This window comes from Vulpes lagopus, chromosome 2, assembly GCF_018345385.1.
Source record: "Vulpes lagopus strain Blue_001 chromosome 2, ASM1834538v1, whole genome shotgun sequence".
NCBI classification, from domain to species: Eukaryota; Metazoa; Chordata; class Mammalia; order Carnivora; family Canidae; genus Vulpes; species Vulpes lagopus.
In genome coordinates, this window is record NC_054825.1 from 17,814,472 (window position 1) to 17,837,371 (window position 22,900).

General features: G+C 44.5%; 1 pseudogene; it reads left to right on the forward strand.

Moving 5' to 3' along the window:
- Nucleotides 1–6,754: 6,754 nt before the first annotated feature.
- LOC121476803 overlaps nt 6,755–22,900 on the forward strand; it is a 46,910-nt pseudogene continuing 30,764 nt past the window's right edge.

Here is a 22,900-nt window from a genome sequence, read left to right on the forward strand (position 1 = left end):
TACACGGAGCACATGGCCTTGTAGACTTCGGTCTGAACTTTCTGACTGGTAAGCCACAGCACACGGATGGGCCATGAGGTACTGGCCCTCAGCCCTCACAGTGGCTGGTATGCTTGTGAACAGCCTCATCTAGGGTAGTGTGTCACATAATACGCTTACTCTCAGGTTCATGATGTCAGCAAGGTTGGACACAGGCAACTTGCTCCTTTGTCAGTGACAAAGTGACACAGGTGACTTGCTCCTTTGTCAGCAAGTGTTTTCCAGGAACATTTACGAATCAGATGGAAAGTGGAAAGATCCTTGAGAGAGGTTGTCAGCTCTAAATTCCCAGAACCCTCAATAATCTGGTAAAAATCATCGGCATTTCCCAGCAGGTTAGAAAGGTGGCTCAGAGGGAAGATTAAGATCTGTGCTGCCCAATAGCTAATCAGGAGCCACATATGGCTACTGAGCACTTGAAAGGGGGCAAGTCCACATTTAGATGTATACAAAACATATTCCAAAGTTTGGAGACTTAGTACGAAGAAAATAGCGTAACATGTCAGTTTTAAAAATACTGCTTACGTGTTGAAGTGAGAAGATCTAGGATATGCTAGATAAGTAATTCTCCTTGTTCCTTGTCCTCTTATAAATAGGTCTGCTGAAAATTTTTAAATTGTTGAAGGGACTTGCACTGTATTTTCCTTGGACAATGCTGATTTAGACCATAGGTTCTTGGCTTTAATGCCTCCAGAATATAAACAAAAGGTGTGTCACTCAGCAGCAGCAGCGAACATGTCATAACTGGAAGAACTTGAAGAGAGTAAGGTCTTTTGCTTTGCATATAGCTTTGGCATATTAGATCCCACGGAGGTAAGCCAAGTGCCTACGGGGTGTGAGGACCCCGATCACTGCGAGGTTTTCCTGACCTGCGAATTCAGACAGCGTGAGTTAAACATCCCTTCCACAGAGGTTATGACCTTGACTGGAGTAACAGTCCCATATTCTAAAGCTACTCTTCCATGCCAGGCACCAGCCTGTGTGTCCTATCTACATCTGTTCTTCCATCGAATCCTCACATGAGCTCATCAGGGTAATTAGAAATAAGGAAACCGAGGTTTAGACACGGCATAACATGTACAAGTCAGCTTAAATCTCATTGCAAACCGGTGCCCCCAACCATCTCGCTACACTACCTCCTCCAGGAGGGTGAGTGAGGAACGCAAATGGGGGTGTCCATACTTTGGGGGGCATGCCAACACCTCCCTCTTCACCAACCCCTTAAGGACATGGTCCTCTGTTTTGCAGTCTTGGTTCCCTGGGCTCACAGCATGAGAGCACAACCCTGAGAGCCTGGCTAGAGAGCTATTTGGGAACTTCTCACATGAGTGGAGCGGAAATACCAGGAAGTGGGAGGGGTTCTGGTCTCTCCAGACAAGAAGTTGAAGAGGGTGGAGGAGTCAGAAAGGAACATCCTGCCTCGCTTTAGATGGCTACACACCAGAGAGAAGCTGCTCAGACAACAAGCCTCGTGTCACACAGGCCCCCGATGGGATGGAGAAGCAGATCATGCTTATGGGTTTAAAGTGTATACTCATCAGAGAAAGATATATTAAGGCAGGGGCACTTTGTTTGCTCAGCATCTGGGACACTGTGGCAGGAAAGGTGTTCTTGGAAAACTTAATATTTTATTGAAAGTGGCTTGGGAAGTAATTGCGTCAATGTTAATATTATTAAATATCTTAGATTACTGAGCAGACAACTGCCCCTCTTACCCTCCACCTTCTGAATGTTTTTGCTAGTCATGCTAAAGCTTTATTGGGGGGTTGGGAGCAGTAATCTGGAAGGCAGGTCAAAGACCACAAAATGAATATTCAGATCAGGAATATGGCCTTTAGACTGGACCAACCTGCTAAACTTCAGGTTATATCTGTAGCCAGAAGAAAACTCAACAGTATGGAGTAGGATCCCTAGGTTGTAAGAAGCACCATTCAGGTGGCAAAGACTCATTCCTGGTGGAAACAGGTATGAGAAAGGGCAACCCATCACAGGCCAGAAGAAGCATATTTTAGCCTCCCAGGATAAATATCAGATGTTGAAGTACATTAAGAAGTCATGTCTCCATGAACAAGGATTGTTGGCCCCTCATATAAACATTTCTAGAAACAAGACCAGCATGTCCTCATCAGAAAGCCACAGTCAGTGCCTCATCCTTGGCCTTCTAGAACTAGTTGAGAAAGGTCACCTAAAGGAGATCCAAAGGATTTACTTTGTTTCAGTTCTAGAAAACACACTCTCTCCCTTTACACAAGTTCAACCTTTACCCCACTTTCCTGTGCCTCCTCAAACGTTTACTTACTAGAAGCTTTGTATTCATTGACTGCATCACAACTATTTGCAAGAGTGGAGAGCACAACAGGGAAGTTGGAAGTTCACACCCAGACAGGTAATAGCTGCCTTTTTACTTGCTCTAGCTTAGAGGATGGCTAGTACCAGATGTGCTAGATCTGTAGGATGCTCCCTTTTGAAATCTGTAAGCAGGACCTGGAAACAAACTTGTTGCTATCGCCAAGCATAGAATACTTGGTTAGTTATGAGTCCACCAGGGTCCTAGGGTTTTAGGACAAGAAGCTGGTAAAGTCAAAGGCTCTGCCCCCGGCCATTTTGCTACTTCTTCAATAAGAAAACGGAGGCTCAGATCTGGTCTTATTTACTTAGCAAAACCTGAGGCTGATGCCTTTTCCCAGAACACATGACAAGATGCGAGAGTGTGAGGACAGGGGTGATGGTTACCTCTCCCTCTGGCTTTCCCTCAAGGGGATTATAGGCTCCTCTTATACTTCAACACCTTTTTCTGCTTCTGGACCTTTGCTTTTTCTCTAAACATGATGAGGCCACTGATATACAAACTGAAGGGAAGCGATTGGGGTGGGGGAAGGCAGGTAGAAAAGCCAGAGGTCTTATTGAAACGCTAGCACCCTGGATCAGCTAATCTTATCTGATTGTGGATGCTGAACAGCTGGCTTTGTGTCTAGTTTATGGCACAGGCTGGTCACCATTGAGGAAGCCATAAATTAGGCAGAAAGAACCCTCCCTCTGTAATAATATCTTCAGAAAACAGATATGGAGGGCACCTGGGTGGCTCTGTGGTTGAGCATCTACCTTTGACTTGGGTCATAATCCCAGACTCCTGGGATCGGGTCCCACATCAGGCTCCCCATAGGGAACCTGCTTCTCCCTCTGCCTATGTCTCTGCCTCTTTGTGTGTCTCTCGTGAATAAATAAATAAAATCTTTTTAAAAAGAAGAAGAAAACAGAGATGGGTTAAAGTAGCTATGAATCAAAGCACTACCCCACTCACATAGAAAACCAAACTCTGTACCTCTGCTGGCCATGCACAGGCTACGTTTGTTCCAAACCATCATCAGATGAAACCATGTGGCATCCCCCATCAATCACCATGGCACTGGTAACTTCCAGACATAAGAAACTCCTAGAAGAAAGGAGTACTGGAGAAGCAAAGTGGAGAACAATGTGCCCCCTCTCAGCCACAACCATCCCTACAGAGCGCCCCCAGCTGCTTTTAATCTCAGGCCTTTCCACTCCAGCCAATCAAGTGTGCCCCACACAGTGGGTGGGCCTGTAGCTACAGCAACTGTCTTCTGGATAATGATTGCCATCACCTGGACCACCGCATCTCTGTTGCTCTCTTCCACTGAGGGCAATGGAGAAATGGGCGGGACCGAGCTCAGCAGAGAGTAATTAGAGCCCACGGAGGTAAGCCAAGTGCCCACAGGTGTGAGGACCCCATCACTGCGAGGTTTTCCGACCTGCGAATTCAGACAGCATGAGTTAAAGCCCGTGCTTTCACTCCACAATTGCAATTCTGTAGAGTTTATTTATTACTAATTAAAACTTTCATTTTTATTCCTCATTACAGACATTAAGACAAAAAACACGAAAATTAAATAAAGAGAAGAAACCACCCATATAATTTCCATCATCCAGGGAGAACAACTGTTAGTGGTTTAGTGTATGTAATTTTTGCTATGCAACCTTCTGTGACTTTTCAAGGAAATAAAAATAGAATACTGTACATGTCATTAAAAATATTTATTTATTTGAGAGACAGAGAGAGTAGGGGAATGGCAGAGGGAGAGAGTCTCAAGCAGACTCCATACTGAGTGCAGAGTCTGATGTGGGGCTCGATCTCATGATCCTGAGATCAAGACCTGAGCTGAAGTCAAGAGTCAGATGCTCAGCCGACTGCACTGCCCAGGTGACCCTGTACATGTTTTTATAGTGTGCTACCTCACTTAATACATTGTGACTATCTTTCCAAGTCAATAAATATACATTTAAAATACCATTCTGATTGGTATGAATCCCAGGTTATTTATCCAGGCCCCTACTATTTGACATGAAGTTTATGCTTAATTTTTTTTATTAAGATTTTTATTTTAACTCCAGTATAGTTACCATACAATGTTATATTCGTTTCAGGTATACAGTTTGGGCCTAATTTTTGACTATTAGAAAAAAAGCACTGTGGTTAAATTTTATCGTATGATTTCATTTCTTTAGGACAAATCCCTAAAATTGGAATTTCTGAGTCAAAAATGCATATATTCTAAGACTCGGATGCATACTGAGAATTAAGATTCCTACTCAGCAGTGTATGTCTATTTATTAAACTCTCATCAACACCGAACCTTACTGGTATCTTCTTCTGGTTTTCACCATACCCATGTGTAAGTGCTTGAAAATACAAAAAGAACTCATACAAATTATGATTAATATTAATTTGCATGTTTAAAGGCCCAACACTGTGCTGGATCTGAGGATCCAAGAAGGGACACAGACAGTCACCTTGGCCTCAAGGATTCTCGGAGAAAGATAATCTCTAAAAAGTGGGAGTATAAGTTTTAAGGAGTTTGTATATGGAAGGGGGAGAGGGGATGCAGAGCATGTAATAAAACATTGTTTCTAGAATCCTAGCTTTGTCATTAGGAGTGGTACAATGATACATCCATCAAGGATGCTCCCTTATTGAGTTCTTACTAAATGGTAAACAGCATGCTAAGGAATTATGTAATCTCACAATATCTTTACAACAACCCTCTGAAAGGGGTGATGTTGTGTTATTCTGAAATTGAGGAAATTAAGGCACAGATGTAACTGACTCACTCAGGCCCACAAACATCTGGTAAACCATCTGAGTCAAAGTGGTCCCTGAACTCTAACTATGGTTAGAGTACAGGAGTCTGGACTCAGATGATTTGCTAATTTGACCCTGAGTTGTCCTAGCAGAGGAGAGAAGGAATCTGTAGCTCAGTGAAGAACCAGTTATGATGAGTCTGGTTTGGGGCAAAGCCAACCCCTCTAATCCACAGGTTTGGAAATAGCCCTCTGAGGTAGGCAAGGTTCATTATTGCCATCCTGGGGACTTGCTACTGAAAGGACATAACTAACAGGTGGATAGTCATTGGCTAGTCTTTCCCTCCTCTCACTTTAGACTGTCTCAAAGTTTCTCAAACCTTGGCGTATGTAGGGATACATGAAGGCATGTTAAATGTAGATTCCCAGGGTAAATCCAAGACATTCTGGTTTAGAGGGTCTGCCTTGGGGCCCTTGAATCTATCTATCTGACCATTAGGAGATATTCATGTATGTGGTCCTTAGATCAAGCTTTGAGAACCACGGCAAGTTTACTGTGCCAAAATATATAATCCTGAGGTGAATAGGAGATGTCAGCCCCTTCCCTGCCAGTGGGATCCAGAAGAAAGCCTATGGTAGGGGGAAACTGAACCCTTTATACTGATGAGCATTTGCCAGGTGGTGGCTGGATCTTCTTACCTGGGCATAGCAATGACTTTCCAAGGGACCTGCCATCCCTGTAATGCTTCACGTAAAGTAGTAGTTCATATGTAAAATATTATATATGGAATACTTCATATGTTATTCATCAACAAAAAATTGTCTCCAGCTTTTCCCTGGGCTGTATAGAGGAAAAGTCAGTGTTATCCATCAGTAATCTCTCCCTGGTGCTGGGTGAGGGATACAGGCTGTACTGGGTGTTGGCAAATCCCCTCACAGCCATCAGCTCACTTAATCTAGGAGAATTTCCTATAAGATGGATTCAGTAGGTGAGGATCATCATCATTACGATGATATCAACAACATCAATCAACACTGTCATCATCATCACCACCACCATCATCTAACGTGGATGAAATGGTTCTTTGCTCAGGCATTGTGCCAGGCACTGGATCACTTTCAGTCCTCATCATGTCACTTTAGTAACGATCCCCTTATAGTTTTACCCCCATTTTATGGATTAGGAAATTAAAGCATAGAGAGGGGAAATAATATGTCCCAGGTCACACAATATGTGGTGGAGTTAGAATTCCAGCCTAGGCCATTTGCTTGAACTTGAGTGGTTCTCATGATTTTTCCTTTACTGGTGAGGGAGGGATCTGAGAATTAGGCAGATAATGTAGGGGTTATGTGACCTTCCCAGAACCATGAAATTTATCAGTGGTGTCACTGGATCCATTACCAGGGTCTTGCTGACTCCCTGCCTGAGCCTCTTTCTTCAATACTGCTGCTTCTAGATGTATTAGAACAGACTCTGAAAAGGGAAGGTTTTGGTTAATTAATGGTACTGAACAGAAGCATGCTGTGGTCCTCAGGGAACTCTGCATTGTCATTTAAGCTCCTGGCATGAGTGACCAGCAGGCTGAGTCTCTAAGTTCTGCAGTGATACTGTTGTTAGATGCCATCCACGGCTCTCAGGATAGGTGCCGAGGCCTCACTCAGATCTGGGCTCTGTTTGGGGAATGAATGTCATGCTGCCCACCCAACACTAGTTCTGACAGTCTTTACCAGTATGCTGGTGACTTGGCCTGAGGCTACTAACCTCACTGTAGGCTTCCAGGCCCCCTAGAACATCTCCCATCCAGTCAGTGTGCAAAGGTTGGGTTCAGGCCTCCAGACTGCCATGGACAAGATTAACTCAGAGACAGTGGACCTTGGAAACTTCAGCTGGGAGTTCACTTATACCAACTCAACTTGCAGCATCAAGGAGTCTCTTAATATTTTCACCAGTCAGGTCCAGAGAGAAGAGATTTCTGCCCTGTTTGGACCAGCATGCCCAGAAACAGCAGAGGTAAAGTATAGCCTTCTAAAAACTTTGGCTGAGTTTTCATTGAAGAGATGGTTTTAAAGGTAATGGAACAGATATGAATAATCTCTTGGCAAGGATGACATTATTATAGATAGGTTTGGGGTACCATTTCTTTGAGATGTAATTAGAACAGTTAATATTCTCTTTAAAAAAGGCCTTTCAAATCAATACTTGTTAGTTTGCTCACTAACTTGTGGATGGTCACTAACAAACTTGTGGATTGTTTGGACTTGGTGCTGTTGTGTGTAGACTTCTTACTATTTACTCAAATGTCAGCCAATGAATGTTTTGTTTCAAACAGAAAAACATCATTTGTTTGTGTAGGTTTCCCTTTGGTGTGTAATAGATTATTCAGGGGTGGTAAGAGTAAATGGGAAAGAGTGAAATACGACAGATTGCAGTAAACCAGGGCAAGCAAAGAAGACAAATGACTTGTATCTGTTTATTTTTTTCTATGAAATACTTTTAATGAATTTATATATGCCCACCACCTGCCTAGTAACTACTAACCCATATCAGCTACTCCATCCACACACCATTATAATTCTTTTACTGTTTTCCATATTATTATTATTATTATTGTTATTTTTAATAATAGATTTATTTTTTATTGGTGTTCAATTTGCCAATTTACAGAATAACACCCAGTGTTCATCCCGTCAAGCGCCCCCTCAGTGCCCGTCACCCATTCACCCCCACCCCCCGCCCTCCTCCCCTTCCACCACTCCTAGTTCGTTTCCCAGAGTTAGGAGTCTTTATGTTCTGTCTCCCTTTCCGATATTTCCCACACATTTCTTCTCCCTTCCCTTCTATTCCCTTTCACTATTATTTATATTCCCTAAATGAATGAGAACATACACTGTTTGTCCTTCTCCGATTGACTCATTTCACTCAGCATAATACCTTCCAGGTCCATCCACGTTGAAGCAAATGGTGGGTATTTGTCGTTTCTAATAGCTGAGTAATATTCCATTGTATACATAAACCACATCTTTATCCATCATCTTTCGATGGACACTGAGGCTTCTTCCACAGTTTGGCTATTGTGGACATTGCTGCTAGAAACATCGGGGTGCAGGTGTCCCGACGTTTCATTGTATCTGCATCTTTGGGGTAAATCCCCAACAGTGCAATTGCTGGGTGGTAGGGCAGGTCTATTTTTAACTCTTTGAGGAACCTCCACACAGTTTTCCAGAGGGGCTGCACCGGTTCACATTCCCACCAACAGTGTAAGAGGGTTCCCCTCTCTCCACATCCTCTCCAACATTTGTTGTTTCCCGCCTTGTTAATGTTCCCCATTCTCACTGGTGTGAGGTGGTATCTCATTGTGGTTTTGATTTGCATTTCCCTGATGGCAAGTGATGCAGAGCATTTTCTCACGTGCATGTTGACCATGTCCATGTCTTCCTCTGTGAGATTTCTCTTCATGTCTTTTGCCCATTTCATGATTGGATTGTTTGTTTCTTTGCTGTTGAGTTTAATAAGTTCTTTGTAGATCTTGGAAACTAGCCCTTTATCTGATACGTCATTTGCAAATATCTTCTACTTGTATCTGTTTAGTTAATGGGATTAGCTTTGCAGAAGTCCTTAGTGTCTCGTGCTCCGAGAGGTGTGGATACAGAAGCAGAATATGAAGCAGCATCGCAGCCCTCATGCTCAAAAATACTGCAGAACTGTCGTTAGTGGCTGCTTTCTAGTGAAGTTCATGTTTGAACTTGGATCTTAGTCTCTTCTGGAATTTTTATTTTGATACATTTCTAGCTGTCCAGAGCCTACCCATTCTTTCAGTGAAGTTCAAATGCCATGGAGTTTTTCTTCACTCCCCTACCCTCACTCTTTATATCCCTAATTCCCCAATCAGAAGTAATGTCTTAATTCTCTTACCTCCTCTAAATCCCTAGCCTATAAATATTGAAGGGTATATTTAACTCTGAAGCTATTTTTATATGTCTTAGCTTCCATAATAGTTGATCATAAGCTTCTTTAAGAGCAAAGTCCTCCAAGTTGTTTGTAAATAGGCTCCTAATGAAAAGTATTGAGAAACGAATAAGGAACACATCAGTCAATAAATCCTTGCTGTGATGATTATTCTTGTCCTTTGAGGTTTTGCATCCTCAAGATGGCTCCAAGACATTATCATCAATATTCCAAAAGAGAAGGTCCAGTATGACCCATAGATTTACTGAATCCTAAGTTTACAAAGATACCTTACAATGGAGTTCGAGTATAGTGTAAACTCAATTATGGAAAGACATTCTTTTTGTTCTTTTCAAGGTTATTGGCTTGCTGGCCTCAGAGTGGAATATCCCTGTGTTTGACTTTGTTGGACAAACTGCAAAACTGAAGGACAACTTCTTAAATGACACCTATGTGAAACTTGTGCTGTCCATGCACAGAATTGTTGATGTCCTCCAGAGAAGTCTCCAATACCTCGGTTGGAAACATATTGGGATGTTTGGAGGTCACTCTGGGACTTCCTCTTGGAATGGAGTGGATGGATTGTGAAGGTTGTAGAGAATGGACTCAAATCCCATTTCACCATCACTGTCAGTGTGAAATACACCAACAATGATCCAGCCTCGTGTCAAAAGAATCTCAGGGCTGTGTCATTGGTTGTCAGAAGTAAGTAGGAAAGAGTCATCTGTTGCTTATGTTTAGAGAGACTAATAGGAAAAGCAGATTGTTTGAAAAAAACAACTAAGAACTATTCATTTTTCTATGGGGGTAAAAAACAGAAGGAAATAGGGTGCAAAATTAATGATACATAAAAACATCACCAACAACAAGGTTGGTTTTTTCTTCAATCTAAAGTGAAATCCCTGACACAGTAGTGTTATGATGCACAGAGTAGGTTCTGGAAGCATATTCCAGGTGGTCTGGGTCCTCACATGAGGGTTATTGTTTAGAGCATGGGCTCTGGAGATAGCCCTAGGTTTGAAACCAGCCTTTGACACTTTCTAGCTGTGTGCTCTTGAGCAAGTACATTAACCTCTCTGTGCGTCAAATACCTTCCCCGAAAAATGGAGACAATCATCCTTACAGAATCATGAGGATTAACTAAAGTCATGTCTGTAAAGTACTGAACATAATGACTAGTCAGCATAAGATAGCAATTATTTTTATTGTGGTACTTAAGAGGCTCTACTTTCTAGCATGAATTAGTAACTGACTCCTTTCTGTTCTTCAAAGAACTTAAGCCCCCTCTAGCCTTTCTGGCCTTGGGACTGGGGACTTGCTGATCCCTTGGGGCTGGAGTGCTACTGCCAACTCACCCCACCCCACCCCACCCCACCCAGGACTCTTTCTACAGGTAGCTTCCTTTCATCCTTCCAGACTCAGCCCAGAGCCCACCTCCTCCAAGGGACCTTTTCTGACTACCTGATATGGAGCAGTACGCCCCCACCACACAGACACATTAGCATCAGAGCATCCTTCCCCCTCACCAATTAGAATCTTCAATGATCTGTTTAATGCCTTCACTTGTATGTTGTGTGACTGGGAGCTTCCTGAGGGCAGGGGTCTTTTCTCTTACAGCGGACTGCTGTATCCTGGGCTCAGCACAGTGCCTGACACACAATTGGGATTCAAATTGGCAGATTGTCATTTACCTCATTTAAAAAAATAAGTCACCACTTCATTTGGGTGTCCTCAAAATGCATGCTGATGTGTTTGGATGGAAGAAAAACACGATGGCCCGTTCCTCCTCATCCAAACTCAGAAGGTCTGAATGCTCCTGATTCTGGGTTATCTGGGAACTCCTCCCAACTGCTATGTGGCTGGTGAGTCACAAGCCAGGTCTGTTGCTCTGAGTGAATTAAATGAAGAAACTAGAGCACAGAAGCGGCCACCAACTTTTTTTGGCTTGTACTTTGGGAGAGACCCACAGTGAGGATTTTTGTTCTGCAGGCAAAAGCTGCCAGCTTGGGGGCTGCTGATGCATTTTAGGAAGCATACATGCTGGGGATGGTTTAGGCACTCCTGTTTCCTAAAGCATGCTCAAGGAAGGAGAAAGTTCAGGTCTCATTTGCTTATTTAAAATGGCTTCAGGCCACACTTTTTAAAAAGTGTGTATGCGTGTGTATGTCTGTGAGCATGTACAATTGGCTTTTTTTTCTCTTCTTAGTTATCATCTTAATCTGCAGCTCAGAGGATGCAAAAACTATTCTGCTGGCTGCAGAGAACCTGGGACTCAGCACAGGAGATTTGTCTTCATTATTGTGCAATGGTTGGAGGTAGGGGCTGATAAGCCCTCAGTGATCCCCACAGTAAGAAGTAACAAGTAGGGGTGCCTGGGTGGGTCAGTCAGTTGAGCGTCCGACTCTTGGTTTTGGCTCAGGTCATGATCTCAGGGTCGTGGGATTGAGCCCCATGTTGGGCTCCATGCTCAGCAGGGAGTCTGCTTGAGATTCTCTCTCTCCCTCTTCCTCTGCCCCACCCCTGTTCATACTCTCTAACATTCACTCTCTCTCTCTCTCAAATAAATAAATAAAATCTTAAAAAAAAAAAAGAAGTAACAAGTAATGAACACTTGCTATGTGCCAGTGCATTATCTCACTGAATACTCGCTCTACCCTATATGAGCCAGGCTCCCTTACATCTGCATTTTATGATCAGGGCACTGAAATGGACCTGAAAGAACGTACCCAGAGTTCTTCTGCATAGTGAGTGAGAAGTCCCTGTTGGAGCCCCAGCAAAGGCCTGGAAAAATCAACATACTGGTCCCATTCGGCAATTCTTAAGTGGTTTTATCCATGTGGTAATGATCGGGATGGCTAAAATGTACCACGTCCCTTCTTTAAGTCCCTATATGTACACATATTACTGGTATTTCTGCACTCAGTATTCCTGAGAGCCCTGAGAGGCAGATATTCCAGGCATGAGTTACACCATCAGGGCACTCATTTCCAACAGCCTTGTGAGGTAGATGCTATTAGCGTTCCAGACAAAGAACCAGAGGCTCAGATAGCTAAGGTACCTGACCCAAGAGCTCAGGGCTCCTGAGTGGCATAGCTGGGTCTTTTGGACACTGGGACTGAGCCCCAGTAACTCTGCATATGGAGTGTTTATTGGGTGCCAGGCCCCACTGTGAGCACTCGATATACTGAAATCCATTTCAACTCACACCACTCCATGGGGAGATACTTTTTATTTCTCTTATTTTATAGATAAGGAAACTAAGTCCCTGAGGGCTGACATAACTTGCCTGAGGCCATGTGACTAGCAGGAGGGAGAACTAGTCTTCAAAATTCAAACCCAGGTGGGCTGGCCTCAATGTCCATTTAATCACCACATCACACTAGCAGGCTTCTAAAAAACGTCATGTACATTTAGCTAAGAACACGCTATATAATTTTTATAGAAGTTTTATCCTTCTAAAGTGAGCTTGTTTTGTTCTATTTTTTTAAAACTTATTTCCTGGAGAGAGAGAACACGAGTGAGGGGAAGAGCAGCCGGAAAGAATCTACAAGCAGCTTCCCCACTGAGCAGAGAGCCCAAGGTGGGACTCAATCCCACGACCCATGAGATCATGACCTGAGCTGCAAACATGGCAACTCTTAACAGACTGAGCCACCCAGGTGCCCCATAAAGTGAGCTTGTTTTATATAATCATAATCTGAAATAGAGCAAAAGGGAATAAAGAAATGTATAATAATATTCTGGATTTCTTTTATTTCTTTATCAAGAAGTATTTTGGATTACCCAAAGTGCCTTAGATTTCTCTGGGCAGCCAGTCATAATTCTCAACATATGCCAGACTTCCCAGAACATCCTCCCACCTCCCTTTGTTATTGCTGGCCACCACTTTCTCTTCACTTCTGTTGCTCCTGCCTGCAGCAGATGAGGAGAGCTGGGCCCGGTCTTGTACTGGCAGGGAAGCCTTTCAGCCCCCTCATCACTTTCTCCCAAAACCTCGGGATGATTACATTCCAGTTGGCTTGCAGTGGCAGAAAGCTTACAGAACTAAAAATATACCACACAACATCCATGCAATTGAATTCACCCTGCTTTAAAAAAAGAATAGCATAAATCCACTCTATGAAATATTCCCACTATAGGCTTAGGTGGGGGAAAAATCAAGATGCAGAACAGCATTATAGTGTGATACTATGTATGTAAAATGCACAGGCATGCACTTACACACTCCTCTGGACAGGCCTAGAACAGCTGGAAAACTCTCAGAATAGACAGGAAGGGGCCGTGGGGGAATCACGGAGGAAACTGCTGTACTTCATATATATACATACAATGAGTGGGCATTAATTTCATAATAATAATAATGTATTTGTCATTTCTAATGACAAATACCCACCATTTGCTTCAACGTGGATGGACCTGGAGGGTATTATGCTGAGTCAAATAAGTCAATCGGAGAAGGACAAACATTATATGGTCTCATTCATTTGGGGAATATAAATAATAGTGAAAGGGAATAGAAGGGAAGGGAGAAGAAATGGGTAGGAAATATCAGAAAGGGAGACAGAACATAAAGACTCCTAACTCTGGGAAACGAACTAGGGGTGGTGGAAGGGGAGGAGGGTGGGGGGTGGGGGTGAATGGGTGACGGGCACTGAGGGGGGGCACTTGACGGGATGAGCACTGGGTGTTATTCTGTATGTTGGCAAATTGAACACTAATAAAAAATAAATTTATTAAAAAAATAAATAAAAAAAGAAGGAAAATATTGTAATACAACTACTAGATTACAAACAGAAAAAAAAAAAAAAAGCAGAGCGCTCAATGGAAAGATACACAAGTGGGCCTGGAAATATTTACCAACATTTAAAATGTTGTTTGGAAAGCTAGATGTTAATATGAAGGAAAATAGGATAAACCTATATATTTTCTGCAATAGATTCCCCCTCCTTTTTTTTGTATTAGAAAATAAATACAATTATATAAAATTTTATTTAAAAAAATAATAATGTAGATAATAATGATCCTAACAAACCACTGAAACCACAGGCAGAAAATTGAGAATCAACAGTCCTAAATGTTTAAAGTTTTTTTGCTACCGATTGCTAGAAGGTAAAATTTCTGAATCTAGGCTGCTTGACACCCCACATGATTTTTTTATTCTTTTCTATTATTTTTTGGCTTCTGTCCCACTGCTTCAGTGCTGGCTCAAAAATGTGGACCTAGCATGGCAGGCCTCCCAGAGTCATTGTGTTTCAGAGAATTACAAGGGAGAGATTCAAATTTGACATTGTCTTTATGCGGTTCCCTTGAACAGGGTTATTTCTTACAAATGGTTGCATTTATTTCTTTGTGTTTTAGGACAGTTTTTGGAAGGAGGTATTGACAAATCAGAAGGTGACACACTTCCCCACCATCTATGAGTCACTGCTTCTCATAACTCTGGACTCCTATGGAGAAGACCCTGGAGATGAAGGCTTCTGGAAACAAGTCTACCAAAGGCTGAGGATACCGCCCTTCTAGAGCTCCATCTCCGCGGAAGAGCAGGTCTGGTGTGGGGCCTCCCTGCCCCCTACTTGGGGAGTATTTGCGTTTGGCTGAGTCTCCCTCTTGTATCCCCTCTGCTTGTCCCTGTCCCCTAACACACATACACACAGATATACACACATGCATATGCACGTGCACACACACACAAACACACACACACTTTCTCATCTTCCAGAGCCCACAATAAACAGTTGTCTGATGCTGTCTTGTGAAATCTGCACCCCAGCACCACAGGGTAGGACAGAGGTTGCTAGGTGAAATGTCAGTGGCTTTGGAGTTAGAAACCTAGGCTCCCATCCCAGTTTTGTTATTTACTAACTGCAGGTCTTGCTTAACCTCCCTACACATCTGTCTCTTCACCTGCAAGTTGAGACTCCTGAGGACGTCTGCCTCCGGGCTGCAGTTTTGAGGATCTAATAATCCAGTAGATACATGGAGGTGGACTCAGATCACAATTCCCTTTCCCAGCAGGATGCCAGGACCAGGAACCAGAATGGAGGGATCAGAGATGTAGAGCTAGGACAGATCAAGGCAAGCAGATGGTTTGGGTTGGGAGAAGACAGGAGAGAGATCAGCAGCCAGTGGTGATCTCCGAATGTGTGGGACAATGGGACAAAGTATCCTATTTCCACTTTTGATGGAGACACCTTTGGCTAGAGCTGGAGCTACGACTCCCAGTGTGTGGCTGAGGTGCCCTTCAAGGTGGTGATGGGTCACTGATGACAAGGGTTCCATTAAGAACAAGGTGACCCATTGTGGATCCTAACACAGAAGAAAAGACGATCAATGGATAAATATTTGGGGGGCATCACCTACTAAGTGTTAGCTCTGTACCAGGTTCTACGGGGAGAACGGTGCCTAGCCCCTTGGTGGGCACTTATATTTTTGTTGACTAAATGAAGAGAACATATAATATTGAAGACCTGCTATGTGCCAGGCATTTAACTCTCCTGATATTCACCATGACTGTGGCTTTCTCTTCATTTCGTAAATAAGCGAAGTAAGGTTCGGAGAGATTCAGAGAGGTTATGGAACTTACCCCGAGCCTCACAGCCAGTAAAGTAGCAGAGCCAGCCTGGCTCCCAAATCTGCCCTCTTTCATTTAAACCATACTGCCTCCCACCTTTGGCTTAAAGAGGTGCTCCTAGATCACATGATCTAATTGGGATCCCCTGTCCCTAGGCCCCAAACAGGCAGTGTCCTCCGTGGTAGCACAGGCCCAGGCATGTGGGCGGCCGTCCTCCCCCCCTGGAGTGATGGAGATGAGGTGCCTGTGTGCATGTGTGCATGTGGTACGAGGGGAGGAGGATGGAGAGAGTCCTCCCTGCCTCTGCCTCCCCCACTGAAGGTGAGCCCTTACTGGCCTACCTTCACGATCCCGTGCTGCTGCACGTGGAGATGGTGCGGGCGCTGGCTAAGGCCGGAAGAGAGCTCCGGGATGGGTGCCAGGTGGTCCGCACCCTGAGGGCCTCCAGCCGAGGGGCACTGCACAGCGAGGGGCTTGGCTGCTGTGGATTTCCCTGCACCCCAGACACAGGCCTGCTGCTCCTGGGGCTTTGAGAGGCTGGGCCGGTGGCTAGGGGCCAGCCTCCTCGAGTCAGGGAGTCTCTCCGAGGGAGTTTGGTCCTCCGCTGGGGCTGGTTCAGGTTCAGCCTTCAGGCTGCCAGGGCCATTCTCTGTGCTCTGTCCAGAAGGCTGCCCAGGCCGGGGAGAGGGCCTGGGGCACGTTGCTCCCTGGCCAAAAGTGCAGACAGTCTCTCTCACAGCTCCTTTCCAACTGATTCCATCAAGAATAAAACTCAAGGATGTGGGACCTGATTCATGACTCTCGGCCTCCAGTGATGGATTTACCCTCTCTGGCTTTCCTGGCAGTGGTGAGGATGGATAGGCTTGGCAAGGACTCACTCGGTGTGCTGACCAACTGCTACTGCTTTTTGGTGTTCCAAGTTTCTCATTTCCAAGACAGAGCTCATAACCTCCTGCCACATATGGTGATCATAGCCAGAATGGATCAAGGGCTCACCTCATACCAAGCTGGGTTCCAAGAGCTTCTGTGGGCTTTCTCTTTTAATCCTCCCACAACCCTTGAGGCAGAACTATTACTGTTTGGATTATATTATCCAGGGGAGTAAACCCAGGGTAGAAAGATGATGCACTTGTCTGAGGCGACAAGGTCATTAGATGGTGAAACCAGAAGTCACACTCAGACCTGAGTATGACTTCCCCTAGTAGCTCAGGTTCTTACTGTTGTGTTAACACTGAGGTGTACCTGATACCTCCTGAGTGCTCTGCACATAGTATGTGCTCACTAAATGCTAGCTATTTGTGTTTTCATTGGCTTTTCACTCACCTGACACATGACAGCCTAAGCTTTGTCCTGAGACTTACAGAGGCCAGCAAAGGCCTGCTTTGGGGGGTTTTCACAGACTCAGTTCACGTGTGCTCCATCAGGTCCTTTTCCAAGAGGAAAACTGGTTCTCCTCCCTCCCTTTCTTTATGACCCTGAAGCATTTGCTTGAAAAAAAAAAAAAAAAAGAGGTGGGGTGAGTGGGGAGTGTGTCTTCCTGTTCTTGTTTTATCCTCTCTACCAGATTAATTTAGTTCTTCTCTCCTGCCCTTTTAGAAATTTCTAATGCTAGAATTAGGGGAGGGCATGAGAGCCAGCAAGACCCTTTAAGAGAGCCCAAGGCATGTCACCTTGGGGTTCTGGGGTGATTGGGCTTTCAGAGACTCAAGGCTGGAGGCCACTCACTCCTCCTAAACTGGCTTCTGTTCTCTTATGAGCTGTAGGACCGGCCCTTGACAGAAGCAGGATATAAGTCTCTGCTTCTTGTCTTCATTTCTGCCACACAGTGGCCAGGACCACAACCACAGAACTAGTTAGGGCTGCAGGTCTTTACACCAATCGAAAAGAGGCCCTTGGCCAAGGAGGTAATATTAGGAAACAGAGCTCGCCTCCCCTCTTGGTGCAATGAGGAAACTTCATGCTGAAAGCAGCAGTGCTGGTTGTGGCACTTGCCCTGGCCCCTCTGTGCAAACCTTAGCAGGGAGTTGCACTCAGTCCCTACATTCAGGGTGCCAGCACGCCTGTGCACAGCAAGGCCGTGTGGGCTGCTGGGAAGGAGGCGGGGGCCCAATAGGCCTGCCTCTTCCCGGCTCTGAAAACCCAGGGGAGTCGACTTCCTACCTCTGGTTGTTAAGGATCTGATGCCTCCTCTGCAAGGTCAACTGGGACAAGTTGTGTGAAATCACCATGACTTGCAGTGCTGGGCACGTAGCAGGCGCTGAATAAATGGTCCTCTAGAGTCCTGTCCCCATTGGGAACACATCAGCAGTGAGTCCCATGTCAGGCCAGGGGTCCTTAGTCGCAGGTGTGGAGGAGCTGTGCTTTACTCCTCTGGGATCCGTGATGTGCCCTTTGTGCGTGGGGTTGAGCACATCTAGCAGGGACAAAGAACACACCTTGGCCAGGACCAGGCCCCGTGTCAATGCCAGACACAAACCAAAACCAGGAGGGAAGGGACTCACTGAGAATAGAGTTTGCAAACTCGTGCCTGGAGCCTGGCATGTCACTGACCTCCTTTTGTCACATCTGATTGTTGTAGAGAAGCACAAATCTTGGGTTTTATGTGAAATTAGTTAAAAACAGCTTAGCTGTTGCTTCTTCCTCCTCCTCCTTCTCCTCCTCCTTCTCCTTCTCCTTCTCCTTCTCCTTCTCCTCCTCCTCCTCCTCCTCCTCCTCCTCCTCCTCCTCCTCCTCCTCCTCCTTCTTCTTCTTCTTCTTCTTCTTCTTCTTCTTCTTCTTCTTCTTCTTCTTCTTCTTCTTCTTCTTCTTCTTCTTCTTCTTCTTCTTCTTCTTCTTCTTCTTCTTCTTCTTCTTTCTTCTTCTTCCTTTAAATCCTGGATGGGCTCTCCAGCATAGGCCTAGCGACATATACCTCCCTTCCCAAAGTGGCTTTTGTGCTCCATAAGGGGACTCCTTCTGAACCATCTTGGTTTTCTCATACTCCTCCTTGACTATCCCTCAGATTCCCGGAAATGGCAAAAACCTCTGGGCTGGCTTTTGGTGGCTTTGAGGTGGGGGTTCTGCTGAGAGGAGCTGGCAGGCTGGCATTTTGAGCCACGGGCACCTCTCCCTCCTCTTCATCATAGCATCTTCTCTCTTCCCAGGAATCATTGGTCCCGTGATTGTGGACTCCCAGGGGGAAAGGCACATGGATTACTTGGTCTATGCCCTACAGGAGTCCAGAAACGGGTCCCTCTTTCTTCCTTTCCTGCACTATTACTTTCCAGCTACCAGAAAGTCATCAGGTACTGGGCGGACACTTCTTGGCATTTAGATGGTGCTACAGGAAGGGACCTGGGAGGGGAGGGTGGTCTGGGGGTTCCTACTGTGAGGCCAGTGTGGGATCTAGCTCCTGGAATCTACCACACAGGTTGTCTGTAGCTCTCTGAACTCTCATGAAGATCAACTTTGGGTCTTTAAAATAATCTTGCTCTTGATCATGGGTGTGGCTCAGCCACTTCAGATTCCAGTTTAGAACACAATACCACCCAAGTGCACCTCCATCGGGACCTGGGCCTCCTCTGATGCAGCAGCCTGGCAGTCCCACTGGCCTGTGATCTCGGGGAGAGGCCCTGGCCTAGGGGTGATAGAACACAGTGGCCCCCTTCAGGGTTGAGTTCCAGCTGGCCAAACCCACTCACCAGGCAGTCTGATTCCCAAATGGAGAGCTTGTGGACACCAGGACCTGGGTTCTGTCCTGGGTTCCTGTACCCAGGAATCCTTAGAAAACTCTATTTTTCCCCTCTCAGCTCTAAATCAATGAGAAAACTGAAAGGAAACCTAAAACTTAATTGAATTTCTATTTGTCCCCACCGTCACCACCCCTAATACAGATTTGATTCGACACTTTTTTCCTCCCTACTTTCTTGGAATTTTAATGTGCCAAAGTAAGTTGGCCCAGGAAATGAAATAACCTTGGCAAAATAGAACTTCAGTGTTGTAGGAGCAGACATTTTCCAAGTTAGGGGAAGATGCTTTGGTCTGTTAAGTGTCAGGTGCTCTGTAACAAGATTTGTCTCTATCAACCACAGGAGAAAATCCCAGCAGTGCTGGAAAATTGGCACATCATTTTTAAATCAAAAGTGACAGGGTTTAAATCAAAAGATTAGGCTTGCTTTTTTACCCAACAGAAAGATATTGCCCTTCCATGAATTAGATTATCTGCACGTGAATTTGAAGAGTCTAGGGCACCTGGGTGACTCAGTGGTTGAGCGTCTGCCTTTGGCTCAGGGTGTGATCTCAGGGTCCTGGGATCGAGTCCCGCTTTGGAGTCCCTGCAGGGAGTCTGCTTCTCTCTCTGCTGTGTCTCTGCCTCTCTCTCTGTTTCTCGTGAATGGATAGAGAAAATCTTTTTTAAAAAAAATGAAGAGTTTAGGTAAGGTGCAGAAATTGAATGGGTCACCAAATGTTTGAATTAAGAGACCAAGGCCTGCCTCTTGCAAATGACATCCTGTTTTAGTTGCTCCCATTAAGGTAGAGACACAGTGCAATAAATCAAGTGGGCACTGACCTTTAACTGTCTTTTTTTTTTTAACTGTCTTTTTTTTTTAAAGACCATAATGAATTTCTCCATGACTAGTTGGCTCCACAGCTCCCTCCCAGAAGACAGACACGGCTGTGGATTTTACAGTGTTCTCTGTGAACCTACACCTGCTTCTACAGGTCAGCGTAGGGTGTCTCAACAGCAGTGGTGCTACTGACATTTGGGGCAGGATGCTTTTTGTGTGGGGATGTGTCCTGTGCACTGTGGGATGCTTAGCAGCATCCTGGGCCTCCACCCACTACAGCCAGCAGCACCCTCCACCTGCAGCAACCCCCAGAGTCTCTCACATCACCTGCCTACCCTGCAGAGAACCTCAGCTCTCGGGAAGCCTGGCTCTGAGGATGTGAGTCTCAGAGACCTCATTTCTAAGGAGTTAGAGTCTGAACAAGGGAGTGTTGCCTGGTGGTGGGAAGCCCATTCTGGAGTTAGATGGATCACAGCTGAGAACAACTCTAAGAGGAGCAAATAGTAAATGTTCAGTAAAAGTGGCAGTGGTAAAAGCAGTCGGAAGTCATCACCATTCTCTATGATGGAAGTTTCTACAGATGGGGAGGTGAGTGTAGTTGCCACAGGAACCAGAGCGGAGGTCAGAAAAGAATTCTTGGAAGAGACAAGTCTGAATGGACCCAGTGTATCCTAGCTTGAGGCATCTGCTTGGCAGGACCGGCAGGGGAGCTGGGATGTGCTCACTTCCATTTTTGACAGGCTGTAGTAATGACTCGTCTCTGCCCTCCAGGTGTGACTCCTGTGATCCTCACAATGACCCTCCTGATTTCTGTCTTGGGAGCTGTCATCATAGGCCTGGTTTTACGGATGCAGAGTGGAAAATCGCAAAAGCGAAATAAAGACATTTGGTGGCAAATCAATCATGATGACATCACCATTCTGCCCCAGAACAAGTGAGGCCACACCTGGCTCACGTATCCATTTCCTGCTCACTGTGTGTGATTTGTGGAAGGGATCTCATCTAGGGATTTCTGAAAGCTGAAGCTGGCTCATTTATAAAGTGGGTGCATAACAGAGTCTTGAGCCCTGCATTCTGCTTGTGGGCCTCCCACTTCTTCCTTGATGAATATCTTTGGGAACGTCATTTCTGGGCCTCAGTTTCTGAATACTTAGAAATGATCAGATGGTCTCGAAGATTCCCTTCAGCTCTAATACCCTGTGGGTATAAGAACCCATATATCCTGTCCAAACATTAAAACTGACTCCTGGACAGCATTTAGTCATTTTCAAAACCACATTAACTCCTTTAATCAACTGATGATGAAGACAGTAGCATTCATGTGGTCAACACACACACATTAGACATTGGCTGCAGACCAAGCATAGTGCAAGGCACGGGGTCACACCGCAAATGATGTCTTCGGAGGAAGAAAAGTGCTCTGAAAGGTGTCTACAAGGTGAGACAGAAGCCCCGCGAATGGAGGGAGCAAATCCAGCATTGTGAAGGCTCCAGAAAAGAGGTGACATTTGGGAAGAGTGGTTTGCTAGCAGTGACCAGGAGAGAAGTAACACAGGGTGTGCCAAGATGTGGGGGACTCAGTGCTGGGGGGCTTAGCACACATTTAGTCAGCATAACATTATTTGATAAATATATAACATTTACATAATTTCAAAAAATACTATCGTGGCCATCTCTTATGACTTAGCATATTTTTGCTTGGAATTTTGAAATATCTTTCTTTCCATTTTTCTTTTTCTCTGTTTTTATCATTAATATTAAAGTGCAATATTTGCAAGCATATACTGATTATTTTGGAGCATTTATTGCCCTACTGGAAATGGTGAGAAATGTCCTTTAAAGTAGAAAGATAGACTTGGGTTTCTGTAGTTTAAGAAGAGCTCTTCGTTCTTGGGGAGTAAATTTTACCTTCATCTTAATTTATTAGAAACCTACAAGTGAAATGAATTTTATTTTAAATATCAATCATCTTAGAATTTTAGATAGTGCTTGCTTAGGAGTACATGCTATTCAAGATATAAAGAGAATAACAAGAACCTATGTACTTGATCAGATGTATGAATCTTAAATGGCTTAAAGCAAAATAAAAATGTTCTAGAATGTTGTTGCTTGTGAAAAAGCACTAAAAGTGGACCAAAGTATACAAGTTTGTTCTAACAGACATTTGGGTTGATTTTAAAGATAAGGAATACACTATGGATCAGAATCAAATATTTCTCTCATGTTATATACATGTTGTTCCTGTTATATTGGCTTTATTTTCAAAATTGTCATTTGTAGTATTCTTTTTTTTTTTTTTTTAAGATTGTTATCCTTAGGTATACTATTTATTCAATAAATGAGTTAGGAATTTCCAGAAAAAGGTGACTTGGAGGTACCAAAGTCAAGGAGGCTCCAAAATGTTAAGATCAGATTGAGATTCATTAGCAAGTCATTTTCAAGTGTCTGTAGAGATTCTGGGGCTCACTGGTCTGGGGGGCGGGGAGGTGAACGATAGTTTGAGGGTGAAGGTGTGACAGAGAAGAATCCTGAGCCTCCCTTTTCCCTCTTCAACTAAGGCAGCTCTGCTTTGTCCTACCTGGTTTCTGCAGTAGGGTTCCAGTTAAGACTCTTCTTGAAAAACAGGGTTTCTGGGTGTCAAACACATTTTCTGAACATTGGGGAGGCACTGGGGGTATTAAATTGGGTGGTAATGCAGTT